Source organism: Zosterops lateralis, assembly GCF_965231275.1.
Source record: "Zosterops lateralis genome assembly, chromosome: 1".
Lineage (NCBI taxonomy): Eukaryota > Metazoa > Chordata > Aves > Passeriformes > Zosteropidae > Zosterops > Zosterops lateralis.
Window position 1 is genome coordinate 60,761,457 of NC_139762.1, and position 18,119 is coordinate 60,779,575.

The window sequence follows — 18,119 nt, forward strand, 5'->3', positions numbered from 1 at the left end:
CTGAAGACAAAAGGCCTGAGTAATTTGATATGCAATAAATGTATCCTTGTAGCCTTATTTCCTTAAACAGAGAAAATAATATGGTTAGATTAGCTCAAATGACAATGCACTGTCTTATATAAGGTTCACTAGGTTACAGAGGGAAACATTCATGCACCCTCAAATGAAAGAGTTCAAAAAAATGACAGAAGGCATAGTTAATTAGTTGACTGGATTGTTCAATTTTTGCATAAAGGCATGAGCTCTCCTTTAGTGAAGAAGCAAGCACTGACAGAAGTTAATGCCTCGGAGATTCTGCTTTGAACATTTTAGACTCTTGTCAAAATTATAATTGCATTCATATGAGATTTCATATATTTGGTTTTGTAGGGGGTTGATCTCATTTTACTCTGTAGGATTTTTTTAGCTAGAAAAGAGAATTGAATAACTAGAAAAAACACAAGTGGATGACATGCATCAGGAGCAATTGTGTAGGTGTTGTACAAAACACCTTGCAAAAAAATGCTACTTGTCTGAAAGGCACTTGTAGTAATAGAGTGGGACAAAAAATGAGAAACGGAAAAAGACAGACAGATGGAAGAACAAAGAAGCAGTGACACAGTTGGTCAGTGTGATAGGTAGCATTCTCAGCACATCCCTTGTCTGACAGCTGTCAAAAATTTATTAAACTTCACAGCAAAAGAGTTTTAAAGAGGCATCTCTTAAAAAAAAAAAAAAAGTTAAGTGAGACAAGCTAAAAATCTTAAATATGTGAAACATTTAACTTTATTGCTCTGAAATCCTTTACTTATAAGGGAATAAAAACAAAGAAAGTAACTTGATTTTCGGTTGTCTGTATTCTTAAATCCATACCTCAGCAGAAAACACTTTTTATTCATTGATAGACTGTATTGTCTTAATGCAATTGAAGAAATCCTTATTTTCACTTCAAATTCCCTAATCCTCCAGAAAACTGACATGCCATTCGTTTAAGAAGAAAGCTCCTTTTGCTCTGAACACATGTTTGCCATCTCCAGGCACGCCAGACATTTGCAGGGTGTCAGCTGTGAAGGAAACTTGAATATGTTCACATGATCAACAGCTGTACTGTGAAAATGCCTATGGGGATGGGGAAATATTCTAGGTCCCTCCATGTTGTGTAGTGATTAAAAGTATAAGCCTTAGAGTTACCAGGAAATCGGGAATATTTGAAGGCAGAAAAAAGACAGAAACTGATTTTATATGACATTCAGAATGGATGAAATTCATCCTAGTTCTGGACTTTCGTACAAGGTATTCCTAACAACATCCTTGTTTCAAAATAATTATAAGCAGCACAAATCAAACTTAGACATTCCAACAATGGAATTATGAATCATAACATTGTCTGAAAACCTATCAGTAATTTCTCGAGCCATATGCAAAATCACATACAGTTTTTCCAAAACTTGTGAACATTTTGAGAGCTATTCCTTCATTTACTTGTCCTGTCACTACATGCTCTTGTAAATAGTCCCTCTCCAGCTTACCTGCAGGCCCATTTCAGGTACTGGGAAGCTGCTGTAAGGTCTCCCTGGAGCCTTCTCTTCTCCAAGCTGAAGAACCCAAAATTTCTCATCCTGTCTTCTACAAGAGATGCTCCAGACCTCTGATTATCCTTGTGGCTTTCCTCTGGACTCACTCCAAGAGGTTCTTTGGGGGCCAAAGAGATGAAGACATGACTCTGGGGAGGGTCCACAAGAGCAGAGTATTGTGGGAGGGTCACCTCCCTTGCTCTACTGGCCACGCTGCTTTTGGTGCAACCCATGACAGTCTTGGCTTTCTGAGCTGGAAGCTCAGGTCATCCTGAGCTTCTAATCAACCAACACCCTTAAGTCTTTTTCCTCAGGGATGCTCTCAATCTGTTCTCCACCCAGTTCTTGTACTTTTTCTTGCAATGCCCCAACCCAAGGACCTTGCAAACATTTTGAGAGCTGTTCCTTGGCCTGGTTGAACTTCACGAGGTTTGCAAAGACCCATCTCTTAAAACCTTGCCAAAGTACCTCCGGATGGCATCCCTGCTCCACAGAATGTCAACAGCTGGGTGGCATCAGCACACTTGCAGATAGAGGGTGCACTCAATCCCACCATCCACGTCGCCGACAAAGATGTTACACAGGAGCACAAAAACCTTGGGAAGTCTTCTATTGATCTAAATCAGTAATGGGATTCCCTACAGAATAATGGGAAAACTGGGGGAAGGAGACAGGAAATAAATTAAGACAAGCATTCATGCTGTAAGCCACTCTTGTTTCACTAGAATTCAGCATCTTAGATTTATGTTTGCTTCCTCTCGCTGGTCTGCCTGATTTCTATTGTTCTGTTTCTGCTATTACCCAGCAGGCTGTTGCAAATAAATTGGCTCACCACATTTAATGATACTTCTCTCTTACAAAAGAGTGGCAGCTTGGTGTGTTGCTAGTCACTGTGCTATAAGCACATGGGTGGTGGAATCATTTTTCATGTCCCACAGGTAAGACACTGCCATCATAAGCTTGAGACAGTCTAACAAAATACTAATACCACTAATACTCACATTCAAAACTTCCCCTGACATTTAAGGAGTCCCTTAATTTTAGCAGTTTTCTTGAATGGTTGCCCTCCTGTATATCCTTTATATATCTGTTGTCTAATGTTCAGTTTTCCAAGTTGTCTTCTACCTGGACCCAAAGCCAGTCCTGTACACTGAGCTTCAACAACTACAATAAACCCATTCTTAGTTCAGTCACTCTTCAATATTAACCTGTCAGTCCTTCAGACAATGTTCATGAGTGGTCATCCTGAAATGCATGCATATTTTAATATCTCTGCAAACATATAATAATTAATGTTCAGACAAATTAATATTGGATTTGTTTATTTTAAAGTATTCCAGTAAAACAAAGTTTGACCTTTAAATCAAACAAGTGTTCATCATTTTGCTTTTGCTCTCTACTGGTAAGACACTCTGTTATCAACAAGACACATTAAAAATAAGAATTTTTCAGGCTGCAGTCCTTGAGTCTGTTGTTTAAAGACTCCTTATTTCCTCTATTTTTGAGACAGTGACCTGCAGATATACATCTAAGCATGTATTAAAGGCAAAAAACCACCCAAGATCCACTTGGTATTATCTAAGCTGCAGAAACCACTTCCCATTCCAGAATTAACCACTAGACTTGAAAAAGTCATTTACATAATAAAAGCATCTCAGACTATCTCAAAAAGATCCTTCATTTCAGTCTACCTTGAGAAAAATTGGAAATCACTACAAAAATATTTATCATAGTCAACCACTAATATAAACCACAAACAAATATCAGAGAATGCATCCTGATTCTCACTTACATGAGCCCATAACTGTTCTCTTCATTGTTATATTTATGCCTTCAACTTTACATACAAGCTAGACACTAAAAAGAAGATATTACCTCTGCCATAAAAAATTCCAGTCTAAACTGGACACCAGCAAAGAAATGCAGGCAATTTTTGGGCCTTAAGGGGAGAAGGAAAGCTTTACATAAGAACTGAAGCATTGGTCTACTCTAAACAACTGTCTGGACAAACTGCCATGTTTCTAAAAACAGCAAGTGGGAGATGATCAGGTGTTCTGGGTTGCAGTGTAGGATGTACACAAAGTATTTATTCTATCACCATCTTCATGAACTGTTGAAACCAGGTGGGCTAGTGTTTTCCCAAGGGTGTCTTCTGCTAATGGTCTTTGGGGTGTCTTCTGCTAATGGCCCATCAACACCTGGCCCATGAGTCACAGATAACTCCCTCCAGGGGTTATCTCTGTTTAATGGGCCATCAAGGACCCATTTCACACTTCTCATGCTATTGTGAGACGCTCTGCCCAGGGGGAGGAGCCAAGCATTCTCACCTGGATATAAGCTGGGATGTGGGACAGTGCAAGGGGCACTTATCCGGTGGATTCCCAAAGGAGCAGGGCTGCCAGACCTTTCTATAGGATCACTGCTTCAGGAAGAGCACTTCATCTGGACTGCTTCCACCATTCTGCTCAGGTTGTATTCTGACTCTGTCAGTGATCCTTTGTGTTATTGCATTTATTTTATTTTTTACCTTTTTACCTTTTTTCTTATTAAATTATATTTCTGACTTGGAGCCTCTCACTCATTTTGCTTTCAAACCACAACATCAGGAAAAAGCCATTAGAGACAAGCACCCTTATCTTCAGGTCCTCTGGAGGTAAGAGGTGTTGAACATTCAGGAGGGCATAGTGAATGTAACTGTCACACTGAACATTACTGGGCCTGTTCTGTAAAAACTGGGGGATACTCTTAGTTTAAAATCTTTAACTTTGGTTTGCCAAATTTGCCAGGTGCCGTGAATTCCATGACTTGTTCTGTGTCAATGATTTCTTTTTGTTTGCTTTAGATCCTTTTTTGGCTGGAAAAATCAGAAAAATATCTGCTGAAAAGGGGTTTAATTTGTGTTGGTAACAAGAGTAACATTAAAGCACGTGAAGAAAATAAAGAAAAAAAAGAAGAAATCGCCTACCTGATAGCAATCAGGAATAGGGAATGAGGTGAAAAAGTAGCAAAAATTATTCCAGAGGACAGTCAGAAAGGAATTTGGCTCAATGTCACAAATAGCACAAATTCCTCTTTAGGTTTCCACTAATATGAGCGAAATCTTTGCTAAAAACAGAAACTTACCTTCACTGAGGTATGTGTAGGAGCATATTTCATTCATTTGACTGAAAGGAAATAAGATCACCTCATTCCTCTTAAATCTAGTAACATTGGAAAAGCTTGGTTTTATCTATAGAACTGAAGATGTCTGTAGACTTTTGAAAGAATTGCTTATGTGCATTTCTGCCAACAGGCACTTTTTCTATGACATCAGCAGCTTCATCATGAAGTCAGTCTGCCTCACAAACTTTGATCACCTATTCTCCCAGAGAAAAAGAAATTTGACTGAAGAAACATCCTTTAATTTCTAATCAAAATACTAAATTGAAGCAAAACCCTACTCAAAACTGTTCACAGAACTTACTTGCTTTTAGAAAAGGATATTGCCATGTACAAGAAGGAAGATGATACGAAGTACAGAAAGGGTTTGGGGCAGATGGGCGTTGCTACTGAGCAAACAGTGATGCTCTGTCAGTCTAATCATTGTCAATTGTTCCATGTATGGAGATTGGTAAAGAGAAATGCATTTATGTAGGTCTGGAGAGAATACTGAATGTAAAATTTTATACTGGAAGTATAGAGCGATAAGTCCAGAAATAAAATTTAATACCTCTTATATGTCAAGGCAGATTAATTTCAAGTAGGAAAAAAGTGCACAGTTTTATGGGATTTGCTGCAAACACCAATTTTCCCCCCTTGTATTTCCTCCCCTCTCTGATTTTTTTAACAAACTCTTCATAAAAAGGGTAGTTGAATGATGGAGTGCACTTGGAATTCGACCTTTAAATCAAATAATTAACCCTGACATCTTCAGCTCTTAAAAATTATTCATTATATTTTTAACAGATGTTATAGTTATTTTCATTGTTACAATGCAGTAGCTTTTAATCAGATTTACATAATTAAATGCTCTCTTTCTGACACGGGCTGCATATCTATCACAGCCTCATTTGAGCCACATAACATGAGTTATTATCAAAGTAATCAGGAATAGTTTCCACATACCTACGAACCAAAATTCTCAAAATTCCCTCTGCTGTTTATATCATGTGACTAGGAAAACATATCATTCTGAACATTCATTTAAATCATTTTTCAGGGCAGTAAACATTTTCCATAGTCCTTTCCTTCGTATTTCCTTCTGGATCCGTCACTTGTTCTTGTGAACATTATGCACACAAGAGGTTTTTTGTTCCTTCTCCCTTGCATACATTGTGCTCTGGATTTTACAGCCTCACTGATGCCCAAATGGATGCAGCTCTTCTACCCCTACATGTCACATCAAATCTGAATTCTTTTGCGATCAATGAAGTGTTGGTTGGTCTTACCTGTGTTGATTAGCATTTGTAGCCACGTAACGCCTCACTAAACACAGAGGAGCTCTTTCTTACAGGCAAATTTGTTCCAGCCTAAACTCCTGAAGCAACTTCTAGGACATGCAGAGATAGATAAAGATGCATACACATACATGCAAATCCACATGTATATGAGCTTTTTCAGTTTGATTATTAATTGCAGGATTCGGTATTACGTCTAAGTTGAATGTTTCCATTCTGGATCTTAGGAAATCTAATTTCTCTCTGTATTTAAACCCTCTTTATTTTCTGAGCATAAATGATTGAGAACATTCTTTTTAACTTATAAGATTTTTTTAATGTAATATCTTATGATGAACTGGCCCTGGTGGTTCTGGGAAAAAAGTTTACACTTACAGAATTACACAATTCTGCCTAATTAATATGTATGTCCCCATGGACATCTTTTGGAGTGTATGGCGAATGGGTAGAGGTCCATGCAAATATAGGATTGAAGGATCATTAAAAATTATTCATGAAACAGTAATCAAAGAGTATGAGAATTATTTTCTGTATTGGTTTGGGGTACGTAAGAAAGCAAGATCTCCCATTAACTCACTTTAGAAGGTTAAAAAACCCAACAAAACACCTTTTTTTTCCCTATATCTGAAATGAAAATAGACTTAGCCCTGCAAATACAAACCCTCTACAGACATGTAGGAAACATTAAAGAACCTCAAGAGGAAGTAGTGGGAGTTTTTCATGGCTTTTTTTTCAAACAATCCTTGTTTTACTTTTCTGATACTCTCAACCCTTACTAAAACTTTACTATGATAAAAAGGAGGGCTGTTGAAGCAGGACATGTGTTTTTGGCATGCTCAGAGGTGATATTTGTTTCTGAATTTGGAGTCACTACCCTCACTGTACCAGTTTTTATTGCCACATTTACAGGCTGTTCCAACAAGAAAAAGAGTGGATGGAAGTATGTGCTTCAGTAAGGACAACAAAAGGTGGACTATATAAAGCAGCATGTATGCTAAGATCCTCTGAGGAGTATTAGGCATTAAAACCAGAAAACGAAAATACCCTCCAGCCCTTCAAATAGAGCAATGAAAACAAACCACTTTTCCTTCACTCAAATATTTAAAATATTAGAACTTTGAAAGTTCTCCAAATGGAATCCAATTATGCTCACAACCAGAGGCTAATTTCCCCAACTCTCTGAGCCACTGATGCTCAGCAACTGTCTGAGCGGTTTTGCACTCTAAAATCTAGGGCAGCTGACAGTCAACAGATCTACTTTGCTGAGAGGATTTGCTGTTAATTTTGTCCAGCTTCTGTTTTCCAGTGCCAGTCAATGTTTTCCAAGTAAACTCATCCATGAATTCATGTAAAGACTTGACTTAAAGCCCTTAGGCACTGATGGATCTATTTTTAGTCTTTTAGATGCAGTTCTAACTCAGTCAAAAGGTAGGCATTTTTTATGCAACATAGTAATTATTTATAAAATCTTAAATTAATGCAACAATTCAAGCACCTTAAAATGTTGAGATGCTATCTGTGAAAGCATTTAGCCTAAATGATCAAAACCTGAGAGCGGCATTTAGAAAAAGGATATAAAAAATCTGACCTTTTCAAAACAATCCCACACAGAAAGTCTGTTTATCATTGTCTTAGTGACAATCTGGGGCAAAGAGTCAATATATATTCCTTGGAAGGCCAGATGGAGGGTGGAGAGGGAAAAGGAAGAAAGAAAGGATGAAAGCAAGAAATGAAAGTAATTTAATCCCTGAGCCATCAAAGTTTTTCTGGTGCATGTGTAACTTTAGGAACCTGAATAGCTCACTGAAAGGACAACATGTCGGTGACTGTTTGCTGGCTAGACCTGAAGTCATCAGGAAATCTTCACACTCCTTCTAATATTGTGCTGTCCACAAATGCCTTGTGCACATGTGCTTTTGTCACAACAGACACACTCTTGTGTCAAAATAAGCTTGAGATCAAGTTAGTACTGTAAGCAGCAATCAGCAGGTGAGTAAAAGTGAACGATGCCAGTCAACAAGGAATGGATCAAAATGCTATCCTTCTGCCAAAAGACAGACCAGGCAGTGTGTCTGTCATGTTCTAGCTGTCTTTTTTCTTTTCATAAAGAAATGTCAATTGTTGCTGGAAATAGCCTCATTTAAGTTAAGCAATTGCAAAATCCATAACTTCACTACCTCATCCCTACCACTTACATTATACCCTATTTACTCAAAACTTGAAAAGCCACTGATAATATTTAAACTGTCTCTTGCAAGCCGTATGTCAATACAGCACAACAGTTCTGACTGTCAGGGATCTGCTTGCTATTGTATAATCTCTCTGTATTTGGTCTCATTTGTGCAAAACTGAAGCATTCAAATGACTGCACTATGACTATTGAGATAATGCCCATTATGGCAAGGATCTGGGTCACTGGTATTACAGCTGAGTCACATCACCACTAATAAAAACTCTGATGCTCTTGGGAAAAAAAAGCAGCTGTGGTTCCTCCTCTAAATAAGTTTTAAGGCCCGTAGGCAGGAAAGGATGATACAAATATGTTGCACTCTTCCATGAAGCAACTATCAGGCAAATCATAGTGTTTGTTGTGAAAGTCATATAGTTCTTTGCCTGGAGGAAACTAGTACATTGACAGGAGCAACACAATAATTTCAGGATAGATTCTCAGAGTAAATAGTAAAGCATTCAATTAATCTCTTACATATATACTAGACTTTGAATAAAAATATCTTCGTTTCATTGGTTTGGAAGTTTCCTTAATTCTTTTTAAGATCAGCACTCATTAATTTATAGCAAATGATTTTTCGACTCTCTCATTTAATATGTTTAGGGTTTTTTTTCTTCCTTTTTTAAAAATCTGCTCATTCAAATAGCCTCAGCTTGACACCACACAGAAATAGATTTCTGCTATGGTTTAGAAAGTGGACAGAACACACTCAGCTGGTCAAGAATTAATTTAGAGTGGTGACCACTATACAGTTCTACACAGAAGATAAAATTTGCACCTTCCTAGGCATCACAGCCCAGAGCTCAGATTTCCAGATTGAGACCTAATATTCCACATTTTTCCGTAAGCAAAATAATTTTTTTTATTTTTTTTTTTACCTCTCATTATGAGGGTATGCATATTTCCCCAAGTTCTAAGGGGACCCATGTCAAATTTGGGTTATTTTCCTTGGGTTTTCTTGTTTATACTAAGAGAAAAGCATATCCTCTTTCTATGATAAAAACACACTGCTAAGATTATAAACACAGACAAGGAAAACAGCATACTTGTCATGGATAATGCAACCAAATATCGTTCAGAATTAGTACAATTATCCCCTGGTGCATACATCAAAATACATCAAAGTTTCAGTATCTTCTGTGTCCAGGAAGTTTATTTAAAAGAGCTTGCAACTAAAATTTTAGATGGAAGAGGGATTTGACCTGCCTTTTCAAGCCTGGAGGAGGACACCATTCTGAATTACAGTATGGCTTAATGTTATGTTAGATTTTTTTTTTTATATTTTCAGGTGCCAGATTTCAAACTGATCTCTTAAGAATACCGAAGTTGGATCTAGTTTTAAGAGAACCATGAGTAAGCAGCTTCACAGTTACTACCAACTTGATACTTAAACTTCTGAGTTACCTGATTTGTTTAATATACGTATTAAACACATTAAAACCAAGCAGGAAGCTGAAATCAAAGCTTCTATCTTCTTACTATCCCTGTCACTGCACACACTGACAGATTGCAGTAATGATGAAAAGACTTTGCATGGTCACACAGATAAAATTATATTGTGAAGAGAAGCTGAAGAAACTTTGTGATCCTCAAAAAAACTACTCAGTAATTCATGAAGCCTTTTCCTTATATCTCCTATGAATGGTTAATGGATTACTGAATACTTGCACAAACTTCTTACAGCTAAGTGGGCAATATTAGGAGAATTTCTTCAGTAATTTATTTATCCACAATACACCTCATTCTTAAAGACTAGACAAAAAACAACAAAACCCAAAATGTTTTAATGAAATTTTAAAAAATCCAAAACTCACTTAGCACTGACTGCCAGTCACACATACTCCTGCAACAGGATAATGACCAGAGTAAGAAACTGACCATTTTTTCCTATGTCACAAGAGTTTCATTCTTCATTTAGTACATGAAGATGCAGAGATTTATTTTCATCATCATTTCCATGTTTCCACATATATTTTACCTTTGCCAAAGCCAGCTTGAGTATGTATCCTGAGTGGTCCCAAATTTTCCTGGAGGTAAAACAGAACTGAGCAGGCCAGTCATTGCAAAGCAGTGGATATCAATGAGTCAAATGAAGTTCTGGCATAACCTGTCTAGCCAGAGTTCAGCAGGGAAGCCAGCAGTTTGCAGGAATGGAGGCAACATGCATGAGATAGAACATACAGAAGGCTGCTAGAGAAGGTTGTTCAGGGATGCCTGCAGAGGCAGCTCCAAGGACCGACAAATAAGAGTGTCAAATGTACATGTGCAAGTATTTGAGTTAGAGAACTGAACCTGAACAATTAATGTGCTATGTGTGTATGTACATTTATCTGGAAAGCCCATTACACCCTCTTAATCCCTTTTTAATCTTCAGCATGACAGAAGTTTTCAGCATAGCACTCCATGAAATGATGGGTAATGAAGAGCAATGCTTCAGATAGTTAGGGGAAAATGCCTGGAACTCCAAGAACTTGTTCAGCTATACAAGTCACACTTAAGCAGAGATTTACAGCAAAGACAAGCAACAGAGAAATTTGCTGGAATATCTTCTTTCCCTTAACCCAGATGCTTCAAGTTCCCACTTTTACACTCAGTGACCTGCCTCAGAGAAGAGCTGGATCCCCAGTCAATATTAATCAACAGAATGTCACTGAAGTTCATGGCTATGTGTCACCCTGATGACCCAACACAGTGCAGCCACAGAAACTCAGGCAAATGACTGCTGTCCAGGCAAATTTATCTGAATCATCCTTCTGAACTCTGGCTACAGGATTTTTCTCTAACTTAAAGTCCCGAAACATTAAAGAACAGAATGCATCAACTTAATTGGAAACAGTTTTGCCACAACACATCCTGCGTCTGTTCAAGGACTTAGAGAGAGGAAAAGCCCATGCTTTGAAGCACTGTGACAACTTAAGATAAATTTCAGCATTACTTTTCTAACAGAATATAATTGAAAACATACTTCAACACAGACTCTAATCTAACTCTGGTTAGAGATGTGCTCAACCCACAAGTTTCAATCTCAACATTCCCAAGTCTTGAAGAAATCCTGACTCAGACCCAAATTGTCTTCTCTTTCTATAATAGTCTTTAATACTACTGAATTGAGATCATCACTTATTAAAAATCAAAATGGCTGCTTCTACCACCATTTGTGTGCCTCTTTTTATCACACGAATGCCTAAAGTTCCTATTTCTTTCAATCCCCCCTCAAAGATTTGGGTGAAATACCTGTATATTATAAAAGGTAATCCCTCTCCCCAATGCTTCAGTGTCTAAAGAGACAAAACTGAAGGCAGTCAGATAAAGAAAGCATTGTTATCTCCATTTTCAGCTGGGAAACCAGGACTTAAAATGACTAAGTCAGAATCCCAAGGGAGGTCAAGGATCAGATTCTCAAATGCTCAATAACTAGCATGAGAGCCAGACTTTCATAGGAAAAAGAGACAAGAAAAAAAGAAGGAAAAGAAGGGGCATGGGGGAGTGGAGAGGAAAGGGAGAAATATAAAAGAAACAAGAAGAAAAAAAAGTCCAAACTCTATAGTTCCTAATTTTATTGCACATTTTCAAAAGACCTTTTTGCAATATCTTGAGGATCTGTCCACTTGGGTACCCATTCGAGTGCTGCAATGGGAAGGTATGTCTCTAGGAAATCTCTCTCTCCAGTTTGGGTGCTACCCCCATTTTGAAGTGTGGCAGCACGAGTCGCCCAAGGCCACGAAGGAAGTCTCTTGCAGAGCCAGAAATTTGAATCAGCAACTCCTGTGTCCTAACCACAAGTCTATCCTTCCTCTCACTAACAACACAGAGTATTTCTTTGTTAAGTTGCTTTCTAGTTAGAGATAATATAATGGGCCTTTTTCTTTATTCATCCACAATGGTAACATGACATTATGAGATTGGCACTTGTCATTCACAGGCAATGCTCTTTCTCTGCTTGCCCCCCAAAACACAAACACACTTAGCAGACTGCTGTCTGCAGATGACACTACAATCTCTTGGACTTTAAAGCCTTTTTTCCAGCAGCACTCACATAAGTAAATTGCCCTTTATTAATTTTTTTTTCAGGGTATGAGAGGCAGACAAGTTGCAGATCCCAGCTACAAAGAATTATTCCCCTTTACCACGTAACCTCCTGGAAAGGAAAAAGCTTTTCTGGTCAAGAAGATCAAGATAACAGCAGCTTGTTCATATAATATCCCTTAGCAGCTGCTGCTGCTGGTACTATGGCAATCCTAAATACTTCAATAATAGGTCAGTCACCACTGGCTACCACTTTACATGTGAGCAGCCTTAAGTATCTGTGAAAGATGTGGAGAGCACCAAGTGGAAAACCCAAGCACAACACTATGTTTTCTTTTGCTTCTTTTTCTACTTCATTTAGAGGGGTACCTGTAATTATTCCCCAGTTCAAGCCCTGGAGACTGGAGGGAGATGTCACTGTGCAAACTAAGAAAATGATAGATATTCACCATATCTGTGCAGACAAATGAATGCATGTGAGAAACGCCTGATGTACAGAACTCCATTCATCTCTGAGTTACTATTTTTGTATTTGTCTCATTTGGGATTTTTTTTTTTTTTTAAATACAGTTTCTTCAAACCTTGCCCTCTTCTACATGACCTTTTTGATCAATAGTCCTTTGTTTTGCTGTGAGGCCTTGGCAGCAAAGGACAGAATGAATACAGCTAATTCTTATCTAATGTTTACCTTCAAACTCTTTGGGTTTTGGCACAGGTTTGAGACACTTATTTTACTAGGTTTTATAACTCTAAATGATGAAAATTGCTTGAGAATGTGGTGTCCTCTAGAGATCCCAGAGTTCTCAGCTGACCTTTCCCTCTGTTCCTGCAGTTGCTCCTATCTGTAGCCCACTCGCACCTTTCTGCTCCACCACCTCAGAAATTAGTGGATTACCTCAGCCCCTCTGATACATCTTTTGGCAAGTCAAAGAAAGTCAGGTTGCCAACTATTTTTATGTGGAAAACAGGCCTCTCCCTGTCTTTTTAAAGTGTTTTTTGGGTTTTTTTTCGTGGTAAATGACTCAAAAAGTCTCTTTGTCAGATTCTACAGTTGCCTGCCATTTTAAAACCCAACTCCAACTGGTTTCAGTAATTACACTGTCTTCTCACAGGAGTTTCACTGACAAAAATTTGTGGCTGATTTTCAAATGACAAATGAATGTGACACTTTCTATTCTTTTTTACCCTAAAGAAAGCCTGCTATCCTATATGTGAAGATCTATTATTGTTTCAGAAACTGTAGTGTAACAGTACATCCCTGCAGCTCCTAGAACAAAACCATCAGACATGGGTCTCCCTCCCTTTCCCTGCAGCTTTATCTCAACAAATACTGCATTTAAGCAAATAGCCTAAAGCACGACTCATACCCCAGTGAGAGACAACTATTTGAAAACTTTAGGGCTGTATAACCGACCACAGAAAGGGCAAAAGGATCAAAAATGAACCTAATGTTACAATTGCAGATGCAAAACAAATTAATACTCCCACAGAGGGAAAGCCAGATCTGTCAGACTGTCCAAGCCTCTGCAGGAGATTTGGCTACTGCAGCAGCAGGGAGACACCCTGGGACCAGGCATAAATATTCTGGCCCCTGGAGCTAGACATGTGTGCACTTTAGAATGATGCTGGTAGTGGGAAATCCTTGGGCTAAGCATTTCTGTTACCAACCAAGTCTGTTCTTTTGCAAATAGTAATTTACTGTTTTCTCTGAAGTTTTCACTGGATTTGAAACTCCTCTTGGTGTACTTCAGAGATGCAAAGTTAAGATGAAAAAAAGCATTTTTTGTTGCTTTGGTTTTGTTATGATTTTTATTTGGTTTGGTTTTTAATTACCATGCATTCATATAATGCAAAGTTAGAGCTAATCATTAAAGTTACCTCCAAATGTACTGTGAAATTGCTTGGGATCTTAAAAAAAAATTAGATATTGAACTCAGTCATGCCCTTTTCCCCCTCCCTAACAGCAGCTGCTGAAAAGCTGCTAGTTACCAGCCATTGAAATGCTACATAAAATGTTCTAAAAATAATTTTAAAATTATATCCAAGTAGATATAACCAAGTGAAACTTCCAGATTCACAATGTGCAGTAACACATTAGTGAGTGACTGATCTATTGCTTATGAAAAGAAAAAAATATATAAGAAAAAGTCTTTTCACAGTTCAATAGAAAGTTACAATATTTGAGAAATGAATAAGAAGTCATGTAATGGCTTTGCAGCTTTTGAACTTTCACATGTTTCAGATTTTTCTAATGCTTGTGCGGATTAAAGAGATTCGCATCTCAATGGCTGGGGCACCTCGCATTTTTTCTGGATCAGGTTTAATGATTTCCACACTGTAGAAACTTCATTTTGTATGAACACACCCTGAATTTAAGGAATTTTTCATACTTAGGTACATGTTTTCCAGTATATTTCTTTTAATCTTAACCCCGTCAAAGGGCACAGTGGCTCGATCATAAGAGTGAGCAACTCCTTCAATTTCACACATCAATACACTGGGGCTTTTCAGCATGCTTTTCTTTCCAGACCCCAAAAATAAATTAAGGAGGGGGAGAGTGGGAAGTAAGGAAACAATAAAATAGAAGTCATCCATGGGTTTTTTTGCTTCTGTGTATTATCTCAATGTGGACCCCCAAATAAAAGGGAGAACTATTTATTTCAGTAATGTGAAAAGTTCTTGGTTTTAAAGCTGCAACTACACCCTTTTCATCTCTTTAAAAGACATTTCAAAGCAGGATTGTGAGACCCAAAGAGAGAGAAGAATCTCTGATGTCCATCCAGCTCACACAGAAAAAAACCTGGCATTTTCTACCCTTTGACGTAGGATTAAGGAGTGACAAAAAGCCATTTCATCCTTTCTAAGAAAATGCATATGTGAGGGCTTACATTAAATAATAAACTCGTGGCTATCAGGAAGGCATGGCTACCATCTAGAATCCATCAATAATCACAGACCTCAAAAATCAGCAGGGATGTTAAGTCCTTATGCTCAATGACAAGACGAACCAAATGTGTAAAAATATTTGCATGCAATAGGTGTGACAACCTAAGCTCTGAAGGGCCTGTGCAGAACTGATCTAGTGGATGAACAGTGTTTTTTCCCTGGCTGTAGATCCATGGAGTAAGAAAATTTCAGAGCTTCAACTGAATTTACTGGTTTCCATCATTATGAAGCACAGGAATACAGCCAAAATTTCTGACTGCCTTGCATTTCTTCTAACATGCTCTGCAACAGAAATGCCCAATTCATCCAGAAATCTTCAACTACACAGCAGTTCTGTTCCAAAATCCTGGTCATCTTCTGAATTTTTTTGCATGTTTCAAACTCTTATTAAAGTCTATACTAGTAGGAGACACCTAGGATTGCCTAAGGTGAACAAGAAGCCAAAGAGCTGATTTAAATAAAGAGCATTACCTCTCTTTACAATTGCCAAGTAGCTGAAAACAGCATCAGTTGGGCTGAGCAGAGTAAGGAACAAAATGCTGGCAATACTTGAAACTTTAGAGACCCCCTTTGAAGTAGGAGTGCCCCAGTTAACCCAGCTCTCCCAATTGTTTCACCAGGGCCAGGATTTCATTCGGCCTCATAGCCCTGATTTCAGATGGTCTGCTGCTTGAAAACACACAACCAAGTTGATCTGCACAGCATTAGTGCCCTGTCCTACTTCTTAGGAACACATCATAACATGAATCTCTGGTTTGTGAAATCAAAGATCATCTGTTCATTTGGGCTCCTTGACCTGCCATTCACTTGCTTCTAAAAGAAATGGGATTACCCTCATAAAACAAGGGAAAGAAAACATTTCATAGGGCAGTGCTTAATCTTCATATCTCGTATTCAGTTAAACTCATATCAAGTGTGAATAGATAATACAAATATAGGCACCAGAGGAGGTTATTTTTAATGTTTGCAAGGATTTCTTCACAATCACAAAAATCACAAAGATCTTAATGAGTATTTTGCCAAGGAACCAAAGTCGATTTGGAAGGCAAGTGTGTGATTCCCTGGCTTTTAACATAACAAACTTGATGGAAAGAAGATCCGTGGGCCATGACACAGCAAATAGGGCACAGAAGTGTGCTGGAACTTCTTCTTCTTTATAAAAGGGATATACTCAGAAAACTCATAAAGGTGCATAATCTTACCTGCTTTGCAAGGTGAAGAAACAAAGGCTGGAACTTGTGATCTCATCTGCAGCTGTGAACAATTTGTAGGTTTTGATTTTAAAGGAGTAATATGAAGAGATGCTGGAGATGACACACCAACAATTATAGTTCAGCTAGAACACTGTATACTTGTGTTAGCCCACACATGCAGGAATTGCAGCTGAGATCTATAACACACTGCCATCTGTAGAGGTCAGGAGCAGGAGATTTACATCAAGATTCACCAGCCATTCGTTTCAATCAACCAAAATAACAGCAGCACCATAAACCACCTCCTCCATTCTGCATGTTTTCTGCAGATAAAATACTGCAGAAAAAAAAATCTACCTCCAATGTCCTCTACTAACTGCCATTATTTCAAATGTCTCCAACTTCAAAATATCAAAAATATTTTGACCTCAAAAGATCCTAATTACTGTGTCTGTATATAACAAAGAAAAACACGACAAACCCAGACATAACTATCATGACTGTGGTATACCTAGCTCCATATGAATAATTTCTTTGAATATTGGTGTGAGTACTGTTTATGCAACACTAAAGTGTCAAAAAAAAAAATAAATATCACTGTTAACCTTAATGATGACAACAGCACAAGTGGCTAGAGAGCTAGAAAGTATTTCTTGTTTGAAATTGTTGCATTCTGCCTCCCTCAACATTTCTAAGAGCCCTAGCTTTGTAGGTCAAGACATCAGCCATCTCATTACCCGAGTTTCTGCAGCCTATTAAGAGACTGGTATCTCCTCGGAATATTTGTTTTGTTCACTGTCTGTTCCCTTTCATTAAAAACTAAAGACATTTTATCATGAAAGCAGAAGATTTCAGAAAAACATAATTACTGAGACTCAGTGCAACCCTATTTTACTAGTTCAGGAGTGAAATGATATTTCCCCACATTTTCTCCTACTCAAGAGCAAATTTATAGTAAATTGCTCAACAAAAAATGTAAGCTTTCAAAGAATTTTCAGAGGAACATAGGGGGGAAAATAGTAGAAATAGAAACACCACACTTTGGAGGAAAAGTATAGAAAAAAGACATGTTCAAGGGAAAATACCAGAGATGAAAGTCTGGCCCAACTGAATTCCAGAATAAAACAGCCATTGGTTTCAACAGGGTCACGATCTCTGTCAAGATCTGAGTCTGGATTCACTTTTGAAGTAGGTGTGGCCTAAGAGCAGGAGGGAAGAATTAGCAAAAATATAAAATATCCCTCTGTGTCTTAAACAGCCCATCATACATTACATTTTACATGTCTACAAAAGGCACGAGTGGTTATGAAACACAGCTATCTAGGTATACCCCATTTTTCATCACACTATCCTTTTTGTTACCCTTCTATCACACTTTAACATAATTCTTTTTTTCTTTGTCTTTGCTGGTGTTGAATGGGATGACAGCATTAACACAATGGCTGGTGCTACACATCAGAACTGCCTACATTTCATGTTAAGCCACTTTTCACCATAGAAAATACCAGCATCATATATCTAGAGGCACAGGTTTTGGTGCTACACTGAGACAACTGTGATTACATGCTATACGCCTCAGTGCTGTGTTTGTGCAAGCTCTGCTTGTGTCTGGTATACACACCCACACACTTCATGTATGCAGCAATTCTGGGTGCACAGGCACACACATGCACGGCTGCAGGAAGAGCAGGAATGTGGGAGTCATGATAATGCTGCTCCTGGCTGTTACAGGAGC